The sequence below is a fragment of the Coregonus clupeaformis genome, unplaced genomic scaffold (assembly GCF_020615455.1).
Source record: "Coregonus clupeaformis isolate EN_2021a unplaced genomic scaffold, ASM2061545v1 scaf0280, whole genome shotgun sequence".
NCBI classification, from domain to species: domain Eukaryota; kingdom Metazoa; phylum Chordata; class Actinopteri; order Salmoniformes; family Salmonidae; genus Coregonus; species Coregonus clupeaformis.
The window spans coordinates 344,261-361,663 of NW_025533735.1; the positions used below are offsets into that span (position 1 = coordinate 344,261).

The window sequence follows — 17,403 nt, forward strand, 5'->3', positions numbered from 1 at the left end:
ATGTCAAAAATGTTATAAATTGATTTGCATTTTAATGAGGGAAATAAGTATTTAAACCCTCTGCAAAACAAGACTTAGTACTTGGTGGCAAAACCCTTGTTGGCAATCACAGAGGTCAGACATTTCTTGTAGTTGGCCACCAGGTTTGCACACATCTCAGGAGGGATTTTGCCCCACTCCTCTTTGCAGATCTTCTCCAAGTCATTAAGGTTTCGAGCCTGACGTTTGGCAACTCGAACCTTCAGCTCCCTCCAAAGATTTTCTATGGGATTAAGGTCTGGAGACTGGCTAGGCCACTCTAGGACCTTAATGTGCTTCTTCTTGAGCCACTCCTTTGTTGCCTTGGCCGTGTGTTTTGGGTCATTGTCATGCTGGAATACCCATCCACGACCCATTTTCAATGCCCTGGCTGAGGGAAGGAGGTTCTCACCCAAGATTTGACGGTACATGGCCCCGTCCATCATCCCTTTGATGCGGTGAAGTTGTCCTGTCCCCTTGGCAGAAAAACACCCCCAAAGCATAATGTTTCCACCTCCATGTTTGACGGTGGGGATGGTGTTCTTGGGGTCATAGGCAGCATTCCTCATCCTCCAAACACGGCGAGTTGAGTTGATGCCAAAGAGCTCGATTTTGGTCTAATTTGACCACAACACTTTCACCCAGTTCTCCTCTGAATCATTCAGATGTTCATTGGCAAACTTCAGACGGCCTGTATATGTGCTTTCTTGAGCAGGGGGACCTTGCGGGCGCTGCAGGATTTCAGTCCTTCACGGCGTACTGTGTTACCAATTGTTTTCTTGGTGACTATGGTCCCAGCTGCCTTGAGATCATTGACAAGATCCTCCCGTGTAGTTCTGGGCTGATTCCTCACTGTTCTTATGATCATTGCAACTCCACGAGGTGAGACTTGCATGGAGTCCCAGGCCGAGGGAGATTGACAGGTCTTTTGTGTTTCTTCCATTTGCAAATAATCACACCAACTGTTGTCACCTTCTCACCAAGCTGCTTGGCGATGGTCTTGTAGCCCATTCCAGCCTTGTGTAGGTCTACAATCTTGTCCCTGACATCCTTGGGGAGCTCTTTGGTCTTGGCCATGGTGGAGAGTTTGGAATCTGATTGATTGATTGCTTCTGTGGACAGGTGTCTTTTATACAGGTAACAAACTGAGATTAGGAGCACTCCCTTTAAGAGTGTGCTCCTAATCTCAGCTCGTTACCTGTATAAAAGACACCTGGGAGGCAGAAATCTTTCTGATTGTTATTCTGTCTCTCACTGTTCAAATAAACCTACCATTAAAATTATAGACTGATCATTTCTTTGTCAGTGGACAAACGTACAAAATCAGCAGGGGATCAAATACTTTTTTCCCTCACTGTATATGTAGCCTATACTGTAGGCTATTCATCTTTGAATGTAATCTCTGTTTTCGAGGGCTGACAGGGATGTGGCCTTGTGTTGCTGCACTGTCTATAACTACCTAAACAAACAGTGACACATTATATAATTATTATAATTATTGTTATTGACAGTTAACATGAAGATGACCTGAAAAATATCATTCATGACTACATGTTCTTGGGACTGCATTAAATCACCTGACTGTTTGGATGTTTCTGTTTAGTAAATATATTATTTCTATGAGAAAATGAATAAAAGAGAACAATTGACATTGAATAATTAATTGTCACTCTGTTCACCACAACCAACATGCTGGATCTCTGTTTAGGGCTCAGTGCTTGAAAATGAGTCTCTCTGGGGAACTTGACACCAAAGCTAAGAGGTGAGATGTTGTTTAAGAATATATTTCAAAACGCTATATCCACAATTAGTGTTTTTCTCATCAGAAATGATTGCTTATGGGTACCTTCAATATTACTGTTCTCAGATTTTTAGATGTAAATGAAAATGTATTTTTTTGCAATATATCCATTGTTTAGCTGGAATGGAATGTTCATATCCTGTATATTTGACTGTGATATGTGGTAATCTCACCTAGCTAGCTTAAGATGAATGCACTAACAGATGCCGTATTATTTTGCAAAAAAACATATTTGTTTCTCTGAAATGAAACCATCAAGTGAAACTCTTCTTATGTTTCCCCATCTGAGCTCAGAGTAGATGAGAGATGTAATGTTTGTCTCTGTTGTGTTGAAGCCCAATCAAGCAGGAGAGACCATCCTCCCCTGTACCCAGCTGTGTGTCCATGAAGAGTGACCATTCTTTGCGTCAACCTATGCTATGCAGTAGACACCTGCTCGTCAAACTTCTCATTCCAAAATCATTCCATCCCCCCGTTGCTGCCATAACAGCCTCAACTCTTCTGGGAAGGCTTTCCACTGGATGTTGGAACATTGCTGCGGGGACTTGCTTCCATTCAGCCACAAGAGCATTAGTGAGGTCGGGCACTGATGTTGGGCGATTAGGTCTGGCTCGCAGTCGGCATTCCAATTCATCCCAAAGGTGTTCGATGGGGTTGACGTCAGGGCTCTGTGCAGGCCAGTAAGTTCTTCCACACTGATCTCGACAAACCATTTCTGTATGGACCTCTCTTTGTGCATGGGGGCATTGTCATGCTGAAACAGGAAAGGGCCTTCCCCAAACTGTTGCCACAAAGTTGGAAGCACAGAATTGTCTACAATGTCATTGTATGCTGTAGCATTAAGATTTCCCTTCACTGGAACTAAGGGGCCTAGACTGAACCATGACAAACAGCCCCAGACCATTATTCCTCCTCCACCAAACTTTACAGTTGGCACTATGCATTGGGACAGTAAGTGTTTTCCTGGCATCCACTAAACCCAGATTCGTCCGTCAGACTGCCAGATGGTGAAACGTGATTTATCACTCCAGAGAATGGGTTTCCACTGCTTGAGTCTAATGGCGGCGAGCTTTACACCACTCCAGCCGACGCTTGGCATTGCATATGGTGATCTTAGGCTTGTATGCAGCTGCTCGGCCATGGAAACCTATTTCATGAAGCTCCCAACTAACAGTTCTTGTGCTGACGTTGCTTCAAGAGGCAGTTTGGTACCCGGTAGTGAGTGTTGTGTGGAGGAAAAATGTATAGTCTGGAGGGACAGCCTTGAAAATGTTCATATTGTCCACTCTGTCATAAACAATCATTGGTTCCTGCGTGTGCTGGGTAAAGATATGAGGGGGGACTTCATGAGCCCTTCCTTAAGACCATCTGGCCGAACGCCCAAAATATGTCCTATAAGTTAAGATAGGAGACGGCGCCAGTCACATGCAGGAAGCAATCCTATGAACAATGTTTTTGTGTAGCTTCAGAGCTCACTTCAGACTGGTACTTTATGCATTCATTTAAGATTGACTTCGAGTGTCCCTGCGTTGAATTTCCATGAAAATTTGGCGTCTCAAACTGGGTCAGTGATTCCACCTGTGGAGCATCAAACTGGGTCAGTGATTCCACCTGTGGAGCATCAAACTGGGTCAGTGATTCCACCAGTGGAGCATCCCAGTGAAGGTCTGCGAAGGAGACACCGGTGCCGCATTCCATAGTGGGAAAGGGAATTTCCCGTCTGAACAAAGACGACGTGGACCCGCCCAGACTAGACTTTTACTGAGAGCTGCCCGGGGAAAGATACCTGATCCGGGAACCTCTGAGGGACATGTCTTCTGAATTTCAGCAAGTCAATGTAAATGAATTTGTATTAAAATGGAAATAAATATGACAAAATCGATAAAACTACATTAAAAGGTGCCCATAGTCTTGTGAGAAGGCTATTCACTAGTCTTATAGAGAAGACTAGAGTGAGGGTAAGTAACGGTACCATGGAGAAGCCCCGCTGACAGCCATCTGTAGGCATTTATGAGAAGAGTCTACGTGGTCTGCAGCCACTGATAATAGCACAAGGTGTTATTTTATATGTATAGCAAGTACTGGCAAGAGAACCGTTGAAGATACATATGGTGTATAGCAAGTAACAACAATAGCATTGTTGAAGGTGCACATGGAGTAATAAGGGAGAATACTGAGTGTGTTCGGGAATAGTACTAAGTGAAGTACGCAGACCAGCTGGCTGGAGTGTTTACGGACATATTAAAAATCTCCCTATCCCAGTCTGCTGTCCCCACATGCTTCAAGATGGCCACCATTGTTCCTGTACCCAAGAAAGCAAAGGTAACTGAACTAAATGACTATCGCCCTGTATCACTCACTTCTGTCATCATGAAGTGCTTTGAGAGGCTAGTTAAGGATCATATCACCTCTACCTTACCTGACACCCTAGACCCACTTCATTGTGCTTACCACCCCAATAGATCCACTGACGATGCAATCGCCATCGCACTGCACACTGCCCTATCCCATCTATACAAGAGGAATACCTATGTAAGAATGCTGTTCATTGACTATAGCTCAGCATTCAACACCATAGTACCCTCCAAGCTCATCATTAAGCCCGGGTCCCTGGGTCTGAACCCCGCCCTGTGCAACTGGGTCCTGGACTTCTTGATGGGCTGCCCCCATGGGGTGAAGGTAGGAAACAACACCTTGGCTTCGCTGATCCTCAACATAGGGGCTCCACAAGGGTGTGTGCTCAGCCCCTTCCTGTACTCCCTGTTCACCCATGACTGCATGGCCAAGCACGCCTCCAACTCAATCATCAAGTTTGCAGACGACACAACAGTAGTAGGCCTGATTACCAACACTGACGAGTCAGCCTACAGGGAGGAGGTGAGGGCCCTGGGAGTGTGGTGCCAGGAAAATAACCTCTCACTCAACGTCAACAAAACAAAGGAGATGATCGTGGACTTCAGGAAACAGCAGAGGGAGCACCCACCTATCCACATCGACGGGACCGCAGTGGAGAAGGTGAAAAGCTTCAAGTTCCTTGGCGTACACATCACTGACAAACTGAAATGGTCCAGCCACACAGACAGTGTGGTGAAGAAGGCACAACAGCGCCTCTTCAACCTCAGGGGGCTGAAGAAATGTGGCTTGGCACCTAAAGCCCTCACAGACTTTTACAGATGCACAATTGAGAGCATCCTGTTGGGCTGTATCACCACCTGGTATGGCAACTGCACCACCTGCAACTGCAGGGCTCTCCAGAGGGTTGTGCGGTCTGCCCAACGCATCACCGGTGGTAAACTACCTGCCCTCCAGGACACCTACAACACCCGATGTCACAGGAAGGCCAAAAAGATCATCAAAGACATCAACCACCCGAGCCACTGCCTGTTCACCCCGCTATCATCCAGAAGGCGAGGTCAGTATAGTTGCATCAAAGCTGGGACCGAGAGAATGAAAAACAGCTTCTATCTCAATGCCGTCAGACTGTTAAATAGCCATCACTAGCACCTTAGAGACTGCTGCCCTATTTTCATAGACTTTAAATCACTTGCCACTTTAATAACGGAATACTAGTCACTTTAATAATGTTTACATACTGCATTACTCATCCCATATGTACAGTGCCCTCCACTAATATTGGCACCCTTGGTAAATATGAGCAAAATGGGCTGTGAAAAAACTGTCTTTATCGTTTATCCTCTTGGTCTTTCATTCAAAATATTCACAAAAATCTAACCTTTAATTAAAGTAAAAGAATTGAAAGAAGAAAAAAAATTCTTATCATAAAACTAATATTTTTCTCAAATATATGTGTGCCACAATTATTGGCACTCCTTCATTCAATACTTTGTGCAACCTCCCTTTGCCAAGATAACAGCTCTGAGTCTTCTCCTATAATGCGTAATGAAGTTGGAGAACACATGGCAAGGGATCTGAGACCATTCCTCCATACAGAATCTCTCCAGATCCTTCAGATTCCGAGGTCCACGCTTGTGGACTCTCCTCTTCAGCTCATCCCACAGGTTTTCTATGGGGTTTAGTTCAGGGGACTGGGATGGCCATGGCAAAACCTTGATTCTGTAGTAAGTGAACCATTTTTGTGCTGATTTTGAGGTGTGCTTTGGATCATTGTCCTGCTGGACGATCCAACCATGGCCCAGTTTAAGCTTCCTAGCAGAGGCTGTCAGGTTTTGATTTAATATCTGCTGGTACTTGATGGAGTCCATGATACCATGTATCCTATGGAAGAAAAACAGTCCCACAACATCAACGATCCACCAACATACTTCACAGTAGGGATGAGGTACTTTTCTGCATGGCTATCTTTCTGTCTACGCCAAACCCACCTCTGGTGTTTGTTTCCAAAAAGGTATGTTTTGGTCTTATCTGACCATAGAACTAAGTCCCATTGAAAGTTCCAGTAACCTTTGGCAAACTGTAGGTGCTGACTTTGTTGTTTGATGACAGCAAAGGCATTTTTATGGCAACCCTCCCAAACAAGTTGTGGTTATGTAGGTGGCGTCTGATCGTAGTTTTGGAGACTTTCTGACCCCAAGACCCAACTAACGTCTGCAATTCTCCAGCTGTGATCCTTGGAGATTTTTTGGCCACTCGAACCATCCTCCTCACTGTGCGTGGGGTCAATATAGACACACGTCGTCTTCCAGGGTGATTGTTAACATCTCCAGTTGCTTTAAACTTCTCAATTATTGCCCTGATAGTGGAAATGGGCATTTTCAACCATTGAGGTATTTTCTTATAGCGATTTCCTGATTTGTGCAGCTCAACAACCTTTTGTCGCACATCATTACTGTATTCTCGGGTCTTTCCCATAGTGATGGATGACTATGGGAACTTGGCCTGTGTGTCACCTCATATTTATACCCCAGTGAAACAGGAAGCCATGGCTTACCACTTAAGTGTTCCTAATCACTCATGTGAACTTAAAAACATAAAATATGAATGGGAATATATTTCAGTTTGATTTTACTCATACGAATTACTAGGGGTGCCAATAATTGTTGCAAAAATGTTTTTATTTCATATTTATTTTGTTGAATCATTTTACATCAATTAAAGGTTCGAATTTTTGGAATATTTTGAATGAAAGACCAAGAGGATAAACAGCAAATATTTCTTTCACAGCCCATTTTTCTCATATTTACAAAGGGTGCCAATATTAGTGGAGGGCACTGTATATACTGTATTCTATTCTACTGTATCTTAGTCTATGCCACTCCGACATTGCTCGTCCAAATATTTATATATTCTTAATTCCATTCCTTTACTTTAGATTAGTGTGTATTGTGTGTATTGTTGTGAAATTGTTAGATATTACTTGTTAGATATTACTGCACTGTTGGAGCTAGAAACACATGCATTTCGCTACACCCAGAATAACACCTGCTAAACATGTGTATGTGAACATTAAAATTGGATTTGATTTGATTTGATGTGAGCGTTGTGTGAGTGTTGAAATGACAGGTTAAGTGATTGAAATGCAGATAATAAGAGGATGGAAATTTGGATGATAAGAAATATGATTACTATTAAGTACTGAGTGAATGAGAGCTGTCAGGGGACTAGAAAGAGTGTGAAAGAGGTGCGTGTCTGGATGATATAAATAATGATCTCTACGGGTTCTGTCCACCACCGCCCGTCGGACGTATAGGTAGAGAGGATAACATATCTCACCAGAGGATAACATGTCTAACCAGAGGATAACATGTCTCATTAGAGGATAACATGTCTCACCAGAGGATAACATGTCTCACCAGAGGATAACATGTCTCATTAGAGGATAACATGTCTCACCAGAGGATAACATGTCTCACCAGAGGATAACATGTCTCATTAGAGGATAACATGTCTCACCAGAGGATAACATGTCTCACCAGAGGATAACATATCTCACCAGAGGATAACATGTCTCATTACAGGATAACATGTCTCATTAGAGGATAACATGTCTCACCAGAGGATAACATGTCTCACCAGAGGATAACATGTCTCATTAGAGGATAACATGTCTCACCAGAGGATAACATGTCTCAGCAGATAACACGTCTAACCAGTGGAGTTTGATTTATAACATTATTTTGTATGTGAAGAGATGAAAGGAGAGAGGAGACGATTTCAGAAAATGGGAAAGGGAAGCAGAAATGCAAAAGATAAAGCTGTAAGAGGACTGATGGTAAAACAAGTGGTATTACCAGAGAAGAAGAGGAGGATGAAGAAGAAGAAGAAGAAGAAGAAGAAGAAGAAGAAGAAGAAGAAGAAGAAGAAGAAGAAGAAGAAGAAGAAGAAGAAGAAGAAGAAGAAGAAGAAGAAGAAGAAGAAGAAGAAGAAGAAGAAGAAGAAGAAGAAGAAGAAGAAGAAGAAGGAGGAGAAGCCTGTCTGGCCCTTCTTCTCCGAGGGGAACCCTTAACTTTGGGCCCCCCTGGTATCCACCACTGCCAAATCCTCCACCAGTGGATGGAAATGGTGGCCTCCCACCCCCTCACAACCCACTTGGGGTTGGGCCTGTGCCCGGTGGACGAGCCGGGGGATTAGGAGCTGTCAGAGGAGCTGCAGAGGGTGCTGGATCGGAAGATAGAAGGCTACCAGCAAAAACAAGAACCAGAGCAAACGAGCTGAGAGGAACGGAGGAGAGAGAGAGAAATGGAGAGACCGTGGGATGTTGACCAAATTAAAGAAATAGTGGGTGATGTCACTGACCCAGCAAAAGATGCTGTAAAGTTCAAAGAATAGCTAAGAGCAAATATCTCCATGTACAACCCCACTACCAGAGAAACTGAAGAAATACTCTGCTGCTGCTTGAAATGGAAATGGATGGACTTTAGACACATGTGGAACCGTGATGTACTAGCGGCTGGATGCAGTGTTTACCGCTATAAAGGCTGCTTTCCCTAAACACACAGACTGGCAGAAAATCCATTCCACTAAACAGGGAACTGACGAAACATTGAGTGACTACATGGAAAGAATGGAGCCAGTCTTCCTCCAACACTCAGGCCTGACGCCTGACCAAGACTCATACAGCAACCTATTGTGCCATGCTGTGGTAACCGGCCTGAGACAAGATTTTAAGACGGCTGTAACGGCAACTTGTATCGCATGGGGAACTAAACCACTGTCTGAAGTAAAGCCATATATAACCCATGAGGAAAGACTGTTGAATGAAAATGAAACTAAGGACGGAAAGACACTGAAGAAGGCACAGCTGATATACTTCTCTGGAGGAGGAAGAGGACGTTGAAGAAATGGTGGTAACCGTGGAAACCGAAGAGGCAGAGGTACCTGCTGGAGCTGGCGGAGGGAGAGACTGGAGCTGCTCCAACGGTGGGAAGTTAGGGCATTTCTCAAGAAACTGTCCTGAAGGAGGAGAACAACAAAACAATTGGCCTTCCCCACCTGTTGGCGTACAGGTGGACAACCCATTTGGAAGACGAGGGGGCTACCAAAGATAGGATGAGGTTTAAACAGAATAAGACACTAATGAAGAAAACATTGATGAAGAACCAGAAGAAACCTGTCAAATGTTAAAATGGACCACCTTGTCAACCCAAAACCCCCTTATTGACATTTTAGTTATTAACTATAAAATTCAACTTGAATGATCAACATATTGAGGGACAGCTGAGAGAGCAATCTCTCTCTTCCCCGTTGCATGCTAACTGGGAAGTTTCTGAACACCTACATTGTACTGCTGCTGTTCCCTTATGCGAAGAGGACCCTGAATACCAACAGAGATGGTTAAACCAAAAAGAGAAAGTTGAGATGACCATGAATGGGACATACAGATGAGAAGACTTCGTAGCAGCTGGAGTGTTGCTGACGGATCCAAAGACAAGTCTGTATGAAGTCCCTGGCTCTGTTCCCCATTGGAGCTTATCAAAAGCTCCTGGAAAACAATGGAAAGATGTGGGTGTTTGGATAAAGACAGTGATGGAAGCAACTGATTGGGTGTCTTGGGAAGGAGAAGGAAAGTGGTCAGCTTCAACAGCAACTTTCTATTCCCCATACTGGGCTACTGCAATGACATTACCAAGAAAATAACCAATTCCCGTTGAAACCATGCCTGTGGTATTACAAGATAATTCACACATTGATTGGCTAAAAGATATACCTGAATAACTGTGGGTAAAATCAAAGACCGACATTGGACGCATGAAACACACCAATTTGACCTGTTAGGAAACCATCTGGTGATTATCGTGTTGTGCAAGACCTTAGACTAGTAAACGATGCATTACTGGCTAGATCACCCCTGGTGCCAAACACTGGTACCATTTTATACCAGGTGCCTCCAGGTAGTTGTTGTTTTTTGGTGATTGATTTGGCAAATGCTTTTTTCAGTATCCCTGTGGCTGAAGAGTAACAGGAGAGGTTCTCATTTACGTTTCTTGGTCAAACAAATGGACTTGGACTGTGATGCCCCAGGGGTATGTTCAATCACATGCCATCTTTGCCCAAGAAATGGCTAGGAACCTAGAGGGTTTTGTTGCCCCTGGTGGAAGCATTTTGGTTCAATATTTTGATGATTTGTTGGTTTGCTCAAAATCAGAGGAGATATGTCACAAGGACACTCGGGCATTGTTGATTTTCTTAGCAGAAAATGGTCATAAAGTTTCCTCTAGTAAGATGCAGTTATTCCAGAGCTCCGTTAAATATTTGGGTCATGACATTATTTCTGAGGGTCGCGCCCTCTCCCAAGATTGATTAGATGCAATTAAAGTTTTGCCTAAACCTGTTACCAAGCAGCACATTATGTCTTTGTTGGGTGTGGCTGGTTACTGTCGTCCGTGGTTGAAAGACTATGCAGAGATAGTTCAACCACTGCAGGATTGTATTTATGGGAGAAAGATGGAGGCGAGTGAAGTTGTGGTCTGGACTGATGAAACTTGGGTCCTCTCTGTTGGAGGCTGTTCAACTCCCCTCGTCAATCTCGGTGATGAAGTGTCAGGCCCATACTCCCTCTAAGGATAACATTTCTCTGGGGAATGCCAATACTGACTGCGGCTAAATTGTCTGCTTCTTCTTCTGTTTCCCCCTTCCTACAGATGGCAGCAGTTCCAGCTCCCACCAACCCTTTCTCTGTTAATGATATCGTTGCTTTACAGGCCATGGCTGATGCTTTCAGAAACTCAAGTGGGCGGGGTGCTGTCATAAGGACACCTCGTGTGTATGGCTCGATGTGTGGAGCAGACCTGCCATGCCCCATTGTACATTCCAGTTCCTCGCAAAATTGTCACATGGTCAAGACCATGTGTCAAAAGGAGGGATGGTGGATCTTGTAAATAAATATTGGGGTACAGTAGGTTTTACTGTGTTTGCAGGAAATTTCACTAAGACATGCTTGATTTGTAAGACTAACAATGTTGGACGTGGCATTTCAGTATCTCCCGCATCCCATCCAAGGCCTGAAGGACCTTTTGAGCAGTTAATGATGGAGTTCATTGAGTTGACCCCTTGTGAGGGGAATAAGTATTGTTTGGTGACTGTTGACATGTTTTCAAAATTGATTGAAACGTTCCCTTGCAGGAGAGCCACAGCGAGAGAGAGAGATCATACCTAGGTGGGGACTGCCATCAAAAATGTATTCTGACAATGGTCGACAGTTTGTGAATGAGATTGTTCAGTCCCTGTCAGAGGCTTTGCAGATTGATTTGAGAACACATTGTGCCTATCATCCCCAATCTGGGGGCGCAGTCGAAGGGATGAATCTTTGAAAACTAAATTAACCAAAATAATTGGTGAAACAAGCCTGACATGGGTGAACGTGCTTCCATTGTCACTGATGACGATGAGAGGCAGATCCCCTACAGTCACTGGTCTCTCTCCACATGAGGTGCTGACTGGCCGTCCCATGCGGATGACAAATATACCTTTTTCCCAGAACAGGTTGTCCCTGCAAGAAATGGAGGAAGGCTTGGTTGAGTGTTGTGTCACCCTTAACAGTGTTCTGAAGACTCTTTTCCCCCGGTTGAAAGCGTCTTTGCTAAATCTAGCAGATGGAGCTGAACACTGTTTGAACCCAGGTGATTTCATGGTGGTGAAAGACTTCAGGAGAAATAGTTGGAAGGACCCCCGTGGAGAGCTAAATGACTAAAATGAAATGATGAAATGAGAGGCCCGTACCAAGTTCTTCTGACCACCCCCCACTGGGTGAAGGTTGCTGAGAGAGATACCTGGACCCACCTGTCGCACTGCAGACGAGTTCCTGATCCAGAAGGAGATGGGGCCTGGTCAGTTCCGGTGGTGCAGTATGGCCCTCCTCTGTATTAGCACAGTAGTGCTAATAAGAACAGTAGGTTGTCCTCTTGTTGGAGATCTGACAGAGGATGAGAAGAGTCCCGAGCCAAAGGGGCCAACGCAGGCCTGGAGTAGTGGCCCAGAAGTAGATGGTAATGACAGAAGGAGTCCTGAGCCAAAGGGGCCAACGCAGGCCTGGAGTAGTGGCCCAAAAGTAGATGGTAATGACAGAAGGAGAACCCTGCTGGGCCCTCACAACCATAAGGACAATTTGTTCTTTTCTAGAGCAGAAATGGTTGCCGACCAGACATCCAAAGAAAATGACTGTTGGGTGTGTGGGATGGGTCCGGTTAAGGTAGGGGCAGGCTTGCCCCTTACAGGAGTCCCAATAGGGATGGACTTTACTATAGCATTGGCAGGAAAAATTCCTTTTTATACTATGACAAGCAATGTTAAGGTATATAATCAACCCAATGTATCCTATTACCTGAGGCCTGGTAATGTCTCACTCCCGCCCATTTCAGTGGCTGGGGTGATGACTGCCCCTTGGTGTATTAGAGGATATGGAGATCACAATTTGGGTGAATTGAAATGTAATTGTACTATGAATCTTAATGGATCAAATGCTTGCAATTTAACAGTGCTACAGGAGAATGGTCAGGCCGATAAGGAACCGTTTAAAATGTGGGTTGACAAACATAGCACAACTCTGAAAGGAGCCCCGAATGGCACCTATTGGCTATGTGGTAAGATGGCTTACTATAGCCTTCCATCAAACTGGGGAGGTACTTGTACTATTGGGTTTTTGGTGACAGCTATGAGAACCGTTCCAGATAATGAAAATGATCTGAAGGCTCTGTTTAGAGACTATAAACTTCCTGGAATGAGGAGAGATAAGAGGTCTCTAGCTGACGTCACTCACACTCAGGCACCAGCCTCCAGGTCCTTTGGTGTGTTTTTTTCTGGGTATGGAGTTGCATGTGCCCTAGACCAAATGCGTGACATCTCTAGACACATAGAGAAATTTGGCAATGCTACTAGAAATGCCCTGGAACAATTGAATGGGGAACTAAAAGAATTGCTTAAGTTAGCTCTGCAAAACAGAGAGGCTCTTGACTATATTCTGGCAGGTCAAGGGGCCACTTGTGCAGTCATTGATGATGAATGTTGTACTTTTGTACTCCCAGATCACTCTTCTAATGTGACTGATCTTCCAGAAAACATTACCACTGTTGATGAGAATAATTCCCCAAAACCAGAGTGGATGCTTGCAACTTGGTTGGAATCCCTGTTTGGAAGTTGGGGATCCCAAATTGCCCAATGGGCTGCAGCATGCATTTTTTGCTTAGTTTGCTATGTTGTGTTATTAACATGCTATAAGGCTATCAGTGTCTCCAGGGCTAATAAGATCTCAGCAGCTGTCATGTGTTTTCTTTTTTTTAGTTTTGTTCCATCAACTTTGAAATGCAAGAGAAAGGCCACAATATAATATTGCAGTTTAGGCGCAGTTTAGATTTTGGCCACTAGCTGCCAGCAGTGTTTGTGCAAAGTTTCAGATTGATCCAGTGAAGCATTGCAATACTGGACTATTTTGTATCAAGTATGCCCAAATGTGCCGAATTGGTCAATTGATACATTTTCAAGTACATAACTATAGAGAACATATAAAAATAATATGGTAATACAAAATGTAAGTTTACACACTCCCAGGAATGTCATAAATGATGGATCATTAGCTTATACACTAACTTTCACACATCTAGATGGCCGGGCGGGGAGGGTGTAGAGCCAGAGACAGCAGGGGTTCAAACTGTAGAACCCAGTTCCTACATTTCAATATAAAAATTGATTTTATCAAACAAAACTATGTTACATTTTATCTCTGGGACCCTTAGGATGACAAATCAGAGCAAGATTACTGAATGTAAGTATATTATTTATCTTCAGAGGTGAATGTATCAAACCAGTTGCCGTGATACGTTAATGCAGAACATATGTTAATACAACCCGATTGTGGTAAGTAACTATGGAAACAATGGTTAAACCTTGAGAGATTTATTCACCTCTGAATCTACAGATCCCTTGTGTATGTGTGTGTATTTTTGATAGATCCACTCCCGTTGATAAAAGTATAACCTTATTGTAGATTTGAGCTTTTTGATGATGATTATGAATTAAATTAGATTAGCTCCTGTTAATAGAAGGATAACCTTTATTATGATTTATTATGATGATAGTATTATCATTAATGAAATTATGTAATGTATTTTGATAGAGCCTCCTTTGATTTAAGTCATATGCATTACATTTGAACAATTATTATCATAGAAGTGATAAGAGGGGGGAATGTGGAGGAAAAATGTATAGTCTGGAGGGACAGCCTTGAAAACGTTCATATTGTCCACTCTGTCATAAACAATCATTGGTTCCTGCCTGTGCTGGGTAAAGATATAGGGGGGACGTCATGACCCCTTCCTTAAGACCATCTGGCAGAATGCCCAGAATATGTTCTATAAGTTAAGATAGGAGATGGTGCCAGTCACATGCAGGAACCAATCGTATGAATCATGTTTATGTAGGTTTTTGTGTAGCCGTATAAGGCATTATGAAAGGACCATCACTTCAGACCCGGCACTTTATGCATCTAAGTTTGACTGTGACCTCTCCAGCTTGCTGGCAATAAAGAATGATTCATTTACGATTGACTTTGAGTGTCCTTGTGTTGAATTTCCATGACAGTTGCAACCGAGGACAGACGGTTTTACACTTCAGCACCTCGGCAGTCCAGTTCTGTGAGCTTGTGTGGCCTACCACTTTACGGCTGAGCCGCTGTTGCTCCTAGACATTTCCACTTCACAATAACAGCACACAGTTGACCGGGGCAGCTCTAGCAGGGCAGAAATGTGATGTCTCAGAATTTTGACGAACTGACTTGTTGGAAAGGTGGCATCCTATGATGGTGCCACATTGAAAGTCACTTTGCTCTTTAGTAAGGCCATTCTACTTCCAGTGTTTGTCTATGGAGATTGCATGGCTGTCTGTTCGATTTTATACACCTGTCAGCAACAGGTGTGGCTGAAATAGCCGAATCCACTAATTTGAAGGGGTCCACATACCTTTGACCATGTAGGGTATATTGAGACAAATTACAGACAGTAGCCTACAAGTAGCAAAATAGAACTCAATTAATTGAACATGAAATGTACTTCAATATGATTTAAATAGGCCTATAGCCTAATGTTGATATTTTAATGCAGTCATCTCAGTTTTCATTTGAAGCATAATTGTATACATCACTTCTTTGTATCGACTGCGAAGACATTGGCAACTATGTATTTGTAGTCAACTTTGTTCTGAAGTTATTGGAAGTCACAGAGATACGGATACATCATGTAATTCTATGCTTAGCGGAGATCTTCTGTGTATAAAGTGACACACTTAGATGCTCTCTACGAAGGTGAACGATAAACTTAGCCCTAAAATGCTTTTGGGAAACCGGGCCCTGGATAAGAGCAACTGCTAAATTACTCAAATGTTAAAGGTAAATGTTTTATACCAAAAATCAATCAAATTGTATTGGTCACAAACAGATATTTGAAAAACAATACCCACAAATCCCCAAAATAAAAAGAAGAAATTAAGAAATATCAGGAAAAAACAATGCCTTGACCAGAATAAAGTATATACATATAAAGAGGGTAAGCAGTATGTAAACACTATTAAAGTGAACAGTGTTCAATGACTAGGTACATAGGGCAGCAGTCACTAAGGTGCAGGGTAGAGTACTGGGTGATAGCCAGCTAGAAACAGTGACTAAGTTCAGGGCAGTGTACTGGGCAGAGGCCAGCTAGAAACAGTGACTAAGTTCAGGGCTGTGTACTGGGCAGAGGCCAGCTAGAAACAGTGACTAAGTTCAGGGCAGTGTACTGGGCGGAGGCCAGCTAGAAACAGTGACTAAGTTCAGGGCAGTGTACTGGGCGGAGGCCAGCTAGTCTGATGGCCTGGAGATTAAAATCTCATAAAACTGGACTGTATATATATATTTTTCCAATTTAAAAAAAAAATATTGATGTCACAAATGTATCATTTGTAGAGATTTTTTATGTCGTTACATGAGTTTGTTACATTTGACAGTGTAAAACCTAGCAGTACTAATTATTTCTCTGAGAGTGAGGCAGATATATAGCATTTTGGAGAAAAAAAATAGATTATTTGTCTCTCTGAAATGAAACCATCAAGTGATAGATTTTAAACAAATACATTTCTGTCATGAAACAATCCCATGCCAAGATTAGATGGTGAAAAAGCCCACAAATATCTTTAATAACAGGCACTCAAGGCACGTGTGTCTCTCTGTCTCTCTCTCTGTTTCTCTCTCTGTTTCTCTCTGTCTCTCTCTCTGTCTCTCTCTCTGTCTCTCATCTCTCTCTCCTCTCTCTCTGTCCTCTCTCTTTCTGTCCTCTCTCTCCTCTCTCTCTCTCTCTCTCTCTCTCTCTCTCTCTCTCTCTCTCTCTCTCTCTCTCTCTGTCCTCTCTCTTTCTGTCCTCTCTCTCTCTCTCTCTCTCTCTCTCTCTCTCTCTCTCTCTCTCTTCTCTCTCTCTTCTCTGTCTCTCTCTCTTCTCTCTCTCTCTTCTCTCTCTCTTCTCTGTCTCTCTTTCTGTCTCTCTGTCTCTCTCTCCTTTCCTCCCCCTTCCTCTCTCTTCCTCCCCCTCTCTCCAGGTCTTTGTGATGTGTGGCTCAATAATCTACACTGTGATGTGTCCGGATGGGGAGGTGGATGCTGCGTTGGGCTTTGCCTACGTCCTGGCCTGGGTGTCCTTCCCTCTGTGTCTGGTCAGTGGTCTCATCTACATGGTACTGAGGAAGAGGGAATGAGAAAGGGAGGGAGGCTGAGGTTAAGGCCTCACACCACCACTACCAGCAGAACAAAGCACTTTGCCCCAGGGTTGGAGTCAATTCAGGAAGTACACTAACGTTCCAATTCTCTTCAATGCTTCTTAATGAGGTTTACCTTCTGAATTGATTGAAATTGAAATGGAATTGACCCCAACCATGCTGTGTCCACTGACCACCAGAGGAGGCAGGTAAGGGGAGGATGAACGGCTCATAATAAGGGCTGGAATGAAGTGAATGGAATTGTACGTATGTGTTTGATGCGTTTGATACCATTCCATTCATTTTATTCCAGAAATTATTATGAGCCTGTCCTCCATGCCACCAGCCACCACTGCTGACCACAGACCAGAGACCAGACAAACAGTCTAACTGGCAACCCACGGATACATTAGTCTGGTTCCAGATCTGTGTGTGCTTTAGCCAACTCCTTTAGATAT

The 17,403-nt window shown here is 43.5% G+C and overlaps 1 pseudogene; it reads left to right on the plus strand.

Moving 5' to 3' along the window:
- The window catches only part of LOC121555512, a 55,618-nt pseudogene extending 38,673 nt beyond the window's left edge, over window positions 1-16,945 (plus strand).
- The last annotated feature ends 458 nt before the right edge of the window (window positions 16,946-17,403 follow it).